Raw genomic sequence first — 8,846 nt, forward strand, 5'->3', positions numbered from 1 at the left:
AAGAACAGGAAGATCATTGATCAACATGAGTGATTTACTCCGCTACAGAACTTCCTAGAATGTACTACTTGTTTCACAATTCCAACTGTCTTCTTGACAGCTCTCCAGAGGAGTACACCATCACACTGAGTTCAGGAGGTTTGTGTATTATCTTACCAGTACCAGGCTTCTTTTATTTTAAAATATATTTTTATTGACTTCAGAGAGGAAGGGAGAAGGAGAGAGAGAGAGAAACATCAATGATGAGAGAGAATCATTGATTGGATGCCTCCTATATGCCCCACACTGAAACCGAGCCCGCAACCTGGGCATATGATATGCCCTGACCATAATTTGAACCGTGACCTCCTGGTTCATAGGTCACACTCAACCACTGAGCCATGCCAGCTGGGCTGGGCTCCCTTTCTTGACTGTCTTGTCCCCCTCAGCATGCTGCTTACTCTTCTGGTTCCCTGTAGTCAAAATTATAGCATTTTCTTTGTTCCTGCACCCTTCCCCCATCCTACTCCTTCTACTATCATCCATTTCGTCTTCCATCCTCACTTGTTCCAACTTTTTAATGCTTTTTGAACTTATCTTTTTCTTTCCCATTTCCCTGACATTTGAACCTATATTCCTGCCCTTCTGGTGTCTTTGTTGGAGCACATAATGATTACTCTTCTTAGAACTGCACTTTGACTATTTCCCTACCCGGCTCAGAATCTCTGTGACTCCACATTGCTTGCAAAATAGTGGCCAGATTCCCACTCCCACCCCACCCCACACTCCACCTTTGCAATTTCTCCTTATTTCCTTTAAGAAGATCTGATTCCAAATGGTGTGTTCTACTCACTTTCCCCCCCAAATCACCCTGTTATCATTGCATTCTCTCTCTTGCTCATGTGCTTTCACCACCTGTAATCATTTTCCTCTGCTTCTCAAATTGAACAACCTTCAGACAGTCGGCAGCTAGCTGTTAATGAGCTCCACTCCTACGAGCTAAGAGCACTTAGCGGCTTCATCATGAACTGGACATTAGTCATGTAACGCTTTGTGAAAGGATGTCTTTGGTTTCTCAGAATATTATCTCCAATAAGCCACTTGAAGTTGACATTATGTCTGGCTCTATTGCTAGAGGGAAAGTATCCATCAGAGGGTAAGGGGACTTCTACTCCATTCTGTGCAGTCCAGACTCCACCAGAAATGTCACACCAAAAAGGGATAGTGGCCAAATGGAACACATTCAGAAAATGCCAGAATAAAAGGAGTGGGGCAGAATCTGAGAATGGATTTTCAGAGTTAGTGGATTGGACAGTTGTCTCCAAATACTTACAGGAAGATACGTAGGTTTAGTCGATTTGGCCCAGAGAGACAAGAGACCATTCATTGGGGTGATATGAAAATATTAGCCATAGGTACAGAACAAGCAAGGACCAGGCAGAAGGGGTATTGGCCATAGGGCTGGCAGAGAGCCCTAGAGGACTTTCTTGCTGGTCTAAGCATTAAGCCTTTGGTTTCTGGATCATGGGAAGGTTAAGGAATTTCTTCGGGAAGTTGCCAGGATATTGGGGTAGTAGTGGGGACTCTGGAGAAGTTACATTGATCCGTGCTTATCTATCATTGATACAGAAGTGTTTTAACTGTGCAATTGACACAACCTTACTGCACTGGACCTACCAACTGAAGATCAGGCTTGGTCTTTTAACAGACTGGCTTGCCGCAAATTGGCCTACATGAAATCTATCACTAGGAAAATTGGCCATTCTGAGCAGTGGCTTTCTGAAAATTGGCCAGCTTTCAGAAATAATACCAACAATCTTCTAGGGAGATAGATTTTCAGGAAAGTATAATCTTCATATGATTATGAGCTATCTCTTGGGGTAGTTAGAATCCTGTCTCTGGGGGGAAAAGGGGTGTCGAGTTCTGTTGGGCCATTATTTTCTGGTAGAAAATAATATTAGCATAGGAGACTTCTCCAGTCCCTTTTAACCATGAAAGTCTGCAATCTTACTACAGTCTAAATTCTTTGTGATAGATGAGGAAACTAGAGCTCCGGTAGGAAACATGAGTGGGATCTGCTTTGTCGTTGCCGTTAACTTTGCATATCGTGGATTTGTTTGTCTATATGCCTATTTGCTGGTGCCCCCACGGGAAGCTTGCTTCTTCCACCCCCTGAAATGACTAGGTGTAGACTGTGCACACAACAGGGGTTTGATAAACATGTGACATGTCAATGGATGGATTGCTCATCCCCGTCCATCCAGGATCTCAAACCCAGGATCCCAGAGAGAAAGCTTAATTCATTCTCTACTCTTGCCTCCGGCTTCAGACTATTGGAATTGACCACCGCTCCTTCCTTCCCTGCCCGAAGGCTAATGGAGGTGCTAATGAGGCCCTCCGGCCATCAGAAAGAAAGAGAAAGAAAATCAAATAGTCTAATTAATCCACAAATTATAGTCATCGAAAAAAAGAGGTCAGATTTCCTATAGAAAGCCAGACGGGGACTAATGGGCACTCAAGCATTGGTCTTGGCTCCTCTGGGTGTGTAGTTTGGAGGTTCCCTGTTGTTTTTTCAGGGATTATGAGGCACCACTTGGCTTCCATTTGGGTGGAGCTCACCGGGACTCCAGGCCAAGTCTGAGCTGTCTGTTTGCTTATTAAATGGGAAAAGGAGGGCAGAGAGTAACCTCTTTGTATAAGGTGAGTCTAATATTAATAGCAAACATTGACTGAGTACTCATTATGTGCAAGGCATGATACTAAGCGTTTCACTTGGAGGGTGTCGCTGCATCCTGTACAATTATCTCTCCACTTTAGACGCAGGGAAACTGAGGCTTGGGCGCAATAGGTAACTTACTCAAGGTCAACAATAAGTGGCTAACTCTGTGGTCCAGGATTTAGCCTGTATGAAACTGACGCGTTGCATTTAAATCCCACTTTAAGCTTAACTCTTTCCACCTACGCCGTGTGGCTGCGTCTTCAATCCGTGAACTCTGGGGATGCAGCCCGGCTCCTGCCTTGAGCACCTCAGGGGGTGGGAGCCAATACTGCACACAATGGGACTGGAACGGATTGGCTTGAGGATGGTGCGGAGGTGGTGGTGGGAAGGTGATCTGCTGAACTAGTCTGTGGGCCGGAGCAGAAAGGAAAGAGGATGCCCAGTGACCTGTGTTCTGCCGGTTTAGAGCAATCTCTCCGAGATTTACCAATAGCACACAGAGCACTGTCACTGTCGCAGAGAACGGGGGCCTTGATCCGGTGAGAATGAAGACAGCTACCAACACACGGAGTAGAAAGCAAATGTAAACGTGTGAAACCACAAGATGTGCTAAGTTGGAAACCAAAGGCGTGGGGCGAGAGGCTAGAAGTAATGAGGCGTCGAGAGAGACCTTGCTGCTCATGGATGAACAAGTTCAAGTTAGGCTTTTCCAGAGGGCCCAGTGCGCGTCATCGTTATGTGTGTGAGTGTGTGACTGGTACTCGGGACACTGCGCAAGTCGCTGCAAGCCCACCGGGTTTGTGAGGGGCATTCCCTGGCAGAGTGGGTCCCACTCAGACCCTGCACCGGTAAGAACCCCTCCAAAAGCATCTCTGCTGCTCTGAATCTAGGCTGGGGTGAGTCCTACCTGGTGACAGGGGCCCCAGAGCAATGACAGCACCAGTAGGTGCACCTGCTTTGGTCATCCACAATCCCAGTCCTGTGTTTAACAAACTGTCAAGTGCATAGGAATCACAGGGAGGGTCTAGTGAAAATGCAGATTCTGGTCCAGCAGGTCTGGAGCAGGACCCGAGGCTGCATTTCTAACAGGTCCCCACCTGGTGCCAGCAATGCTGGTCTGGGAGCCACATCCCAGCCCTTTACATAATTATCTCTTTTGATGCTAATAGAAGACTTATGAACGGCCACGTTTGACAAATGAGAGCGCTGAGGCTGCGAGTGCTGGGTGATTCACTCAGTCCAGGTCTGGTGACTTGGAACCCACGCTTCCTCTGTTATGCACCATGGCAGTCCCCAGGCACTTTCAGGCTGCGGTGTTGCAGACACTCAGTAGAGTGCTCTGGGCACAGTAGAAGCCCAAGCATCTTTGTCTTCAAAGAACTGGTTTACTCAGCTCACTATCACTCAAAGTCCCTTGGGCTGGTGCATTCTGGGACTGAAGGTCTAAACCCTCCCTAACCCTTTGCTCCAGCTCCGGACCCAGGGCAGAGCCCACCTTCTATGGCTCCAATCAGAGGCTCAGGAAAACTCCTTGTACCCCTGATGGACCAGCCACTAAAGAACACGCACTCACCTTGCCCCCTGGGCTGGTCTACATGGATTGGAATACTTCCTGGGGTGTTTTAGAGTACCAACCCCTCCTTTAGGATTAATGGTTTGCCCTTACCAGTTCCATTCTTGAGGGGCCATCCATTTTCTCCCCATCTTGCCAGTCTCCCTGGCTGTGCCCCATGCTCCCTTTCCTGGACTAGTTGTGACCTCTAACATGCCTCATGGCAAGGTGCCAATGTTTCTGAAGTGGTCTTGGGCTTCTGGGGCTAACATCCTAGTTTGAGTGACAGATGCAAATAGCCAAGCACTTATCTCTCTACCTTTGCCCTTCCCTACCCTTTTCCCCATCTTTAAATACTCAAAGCCTGGAGGCTCTAGCAAACACCGTTTTTCCATAAAGCATATCCTGCTCTCCTCAACTTACATGACCTCTCCTTCCTTTATACCCCTCCCTCCCCAAGGACATCATTTTTGCATCTGTCTCATAGCGTTTCACATTTTCAACCTTGTACCGTGGCATCCTTGGCCACAGTTTCCCTTGTATCTTTGGCTCCTTGGAAGGAGCTCTTACCTTGTGTCTATTGTAGATCCAGCAATGTGCTTTGCACATTGTACGTGCTTAATAAATGGCTGTTAACTGAATGAAATGACTCCAAGTCAGACCAATAAATAGCAAAATACATTATTGAAGACCTAAGAGGTGGAGAACAATTGAGTAATTGAAAAAAAAGAAGGCTGGGAAGGGAGGCAGAGACTCCCTGTAGGTCTCATGGAAGAAATGAGCTTTAAGTGTCTCTTGAAGGGTGAGTAGAATTTCCATAGTGGGAGTAATAATAATTCTAACAATAATGGAAAGTTATTGAGTACTTACCATGTGCCAGATATTGGCTCAACCATCATTTCCTTATAAAATAAGGGGTCCTATATAGTTTCCATTGCACAGATCAAGAAACAGAACAGCCCAGAGAAGTCGGCTCACTTTCTCCAGAACGTAGAGATAATAAGTCATGAGGTCAGGATTTGAACCCATTACTCGGACTCCGTAGCACGTGCTTTCATATCTGATGCTGTCTGCAGAGGTGGGGATGCTTCAGGCCTAAGCAGAGGCAGGAGCAAAAGCAGAAGCATCAATTAATCCCACGGGACAGGGGCAGCCCGGGCCCCTGGTGGGGCCACCTTGGTGTCAGACAAGGCTGGGAAGGTGGTCTGGGGACAGACGGGGGTCATGTTTTTCCCTCCATGAAAATGAAAAGTACGCGCCACGGAGAAGAAATACCGAGTCAGTCTTGCACTGAGAGGCGTTATTTATGTGCTGTGTCTGGCCAGGCCCCCGGGCCGCTGTTGCGAGGGCAGTGAGGATCCCAGCCAGCGCCCCTGGATAGCTCTGTGGGCCGCGGCGCTCGCTGCAAAGTCACACTTTGGAGAATACAGCCGCTGGTGATGCCCAGAGTGGCCCAAATAAAAGTCAAATACCACATTCAGTCCTCCGGGAGTGTTTTTGCTATTAAATTAAGTCTGGAAAATAAATAATTGTCTTTGGATTTTATTTGAGAGAGTTTTTGGTAGTTGAACACTCAGTCAGGGGGGAGAGAGGGGGGGAAGAAGCGAACTATTTCTTGAAAGATGCTTTGATTGGCTCCCCCTGCCAGAGGACAGCAGATCACAAGGAAGGCTCGCTGTCTGCGGAGAGCTGCTTTTTACTCCCTCCTTGACACAATTATCCCAGAAAAATAGAGGGGGGAGGGGAGGCTCCGTCATATGTTCCAATTTTTATTGCTACATTCCTTGGATGGCTCCATATGTTTACCTTTAGCTGACTTTAGACTTGGTGTTCTCTGCGGCTGCTGGCGTCAGCCACAGAATTCTTTCATGTCTATTACTTTATTAAGGAATGTAAAAGCCACATACAGACCAACCAGGGGACACAACAGTACAAGACACACATAACCCTGAATGTGCTCGCGAAGAGCCCAAGGAGGCTCCACACCTAATTCTCCCAGACAGCCTGTAAGGCTGTCAAGGGCCAAAAGGGGGCACTCTTAGCACTCGCTCCCAAGCCCCATCCCTAACACCCTTCTGAGGAATAAATAGTGCAGACACAGCACAGGGCTTTGCGATTCTCCCCGGTGGCAGCGGAATGGGGTGAAAGGAACCACTCTATCATCAGGGATCCATTTCCCCCCCTTTTTTTTCTATCTTTGACTACGGTTAACTAAAAATAGAATCTCCAAATCCTAGGCAGGTTGTTAAGATCAAATAGGATAAAATGCACACAAAAATCGCTTTGCACAAAGCCTTGGCACATCTCTGTTAATGCTCAGAAGAAGCATTGATTGTTTAAGCCTCTACTCTGAGGTCTTCCCACCTCTTAACAGGGGCAAGGAATCTAAGTCCAGTCTGGGTACATAGCACAAGGCTACCACTGTGGAATGCATCTCTTTTTTTTAAAAAAAAAAATATATCTTATTGATTTTTTTACAGAGAGGAAGGGAGAGGGATAGAGAGTTAGAAACATCAATGAGAGAGAAACATCGATCAGCTGCCTCCTGCACACCCCCAACTGGGGATGTGCCCGCAACCAAGGTACATGCCCTTGACTGGAATCGAACCTGGGACCCTTCCGTCCGCAGGCCGATGCTCTATCCACTGAGCCAAACTGGTCAGGGCTGGAATACATCTCTTATTGGGTGGCCTTAGACAAGGCGTGAGGGATAACCATTGCTTCCTCTACTCCTCGTGTGTGTCCACCCCTTTGCGTGCATTATCTTGTTATCACGATGTTATAGATTAGAAAATTGAGGCTCAGGGAGTCTAGATAGTATATGCGGCAGAGGCAGGATCAAACCCGGGTCTATCTGATTGATTCTAAGCCGGTGCTTCCACCATGAGATAAGGGAACGCAACTCAGGACCCACTTTGCACAGCATGTTCTTTTTTTCACGCATTCTCAGACTCCCACAGACACTTTACAAAAGCTCGAAGCCAACACTGAGCATTTCCAATCACCTACAGATACAATTCCACTCTTCCTCCAGGACACAAACCGAAATTCTTACATTTTTCAGCAACGCATGTTTGTGGAGAGAAGGGAAGAACTGGGGAACCAGGTGATGGGGGTAATTTCTGTGCCACCGGCCTCCCCCGATATTTGTCAGTGCCGAGAGGATCCGTGTTCATTCTTTTTGCAATGATTCTCTCCAGGCTCCTACATCAACCACCAAACCCCCAAATTCCACGGAATGAAGTCTGTAGTTTGTTTTAACACCAGCATTCTTCCATTTTCCCACCAGGATCTTCCCTCTATTCACAGATTTCTGCTTCCACTAGCGTTTCTCATCTTTGTTCTAACCACCCAGGATACTGGGAGGTTAAAAGAGAGACCTCTCATTCAAAGAGACAGTCACTACACATCACACCTGGATGTGAGGCTGGTCTTAGCTAGAAAGATTGTGTAGAGTGGAGGCAGATGGCCACCCACCTGCTCCTTCCTGGTAGGTGTTCAATGATGAAGAGTAAAAATGCTTCAACGTAACATGGACAGTATTTGCTGAGATAACGAAATATGTTTGCCTTGTGATTTTCCTTGAGAATCTGGAGTGGGTGAACGGCTTGCAACCGAGGGATGTTTTGATTATTAAGAGCAGGGGTCCTCAAACTACGGCCCTCGGGCCACATGCAAATACAAATATTGTATTTGTTCCCGTTTTGTTTTTTTACTTCAAAATAAGCTATGTGCAGTGTGCATAGGAATTTGTTCATAGTTTTTTTTTTAAACTATAGTCCGGCCCTCCAACGGTCTGAGGGACAGTGAACTGGCCCCCGGTTTAAAAAGTTTGAGGACCCCTGATTAAGAGGATAGCCCCTTAGACAAACTCAGGAAGCCCTCAACCCCACTTAGGATGAAATGTTCTCTCATTGGATATTGGGAATTCTGTCCTGGAGGATAGATACACTGATGACTATCCCTCAACCCCCCTGGTCCTTGAAGGAGATCTTCAGAGTCAACTTCTCTTTTCATCTTTTTGCCTCATTGGGCAACTCTTCGTAAAACTAGATACTCTTTCCAATGAGAACTGGCCATCTGTACCTAATGTTTACACTGGGCCAGAATGCCCCACAGTGGTAGGTAGTAAAGGCTCTGAGAAGTCCTGTGGTAAAGAAACCGATGTCACTTTACTTAACCCAGAGTTTCTCATATATATCTGACCACGCGGCCCTTTTAGCATACCGTCTATTAATACCGCAGGGAAACAGTTGAGGTATAAACATATAAACTCTTGAAGCTGCTTAGAAAGGATAACCTCAACTTATTGATGGATTGGGAGAGTCTATTTAAAGCAGAACTATTGGTCACATATTTGGGATAAAATCTGCCTTCGTGGTCTGTCTGGATTATTTTTAGATCTGTGTAAGTATGTGTGCATGTGTTTATATATACTACATATAAATATGCATTTTTAACTGCAAGGTTAGACGACGAAAAAAAAAAGAAGGAAGAAATATGCCCTTTTATGAAAAAGCAGGCGGTGTCCTGTGGGACAAGAGAAAAGCCTCTAAATTTCAAAGCACTATCTCCATCTCCTATTGCTGGCAGCCT

The sequence above is a fragment of the Myotis yumanensis genome, unplaced genomic scaffold (assembly GCF_028538775.1).
Source record: "Myotis yumanensis isolate MYYU_CA2020_CCGP unplaced genomic scaffold, mMyoYum1.0.hap1 SCAF_16, whole genome shotgun sequence".
Classification (NCBI taxonomy): Eukaryota; Metazoa; Chordata; class Mammalia; order Chiroptera; family Vespertilionidae; genus Myotis; species Myotis yumanensis.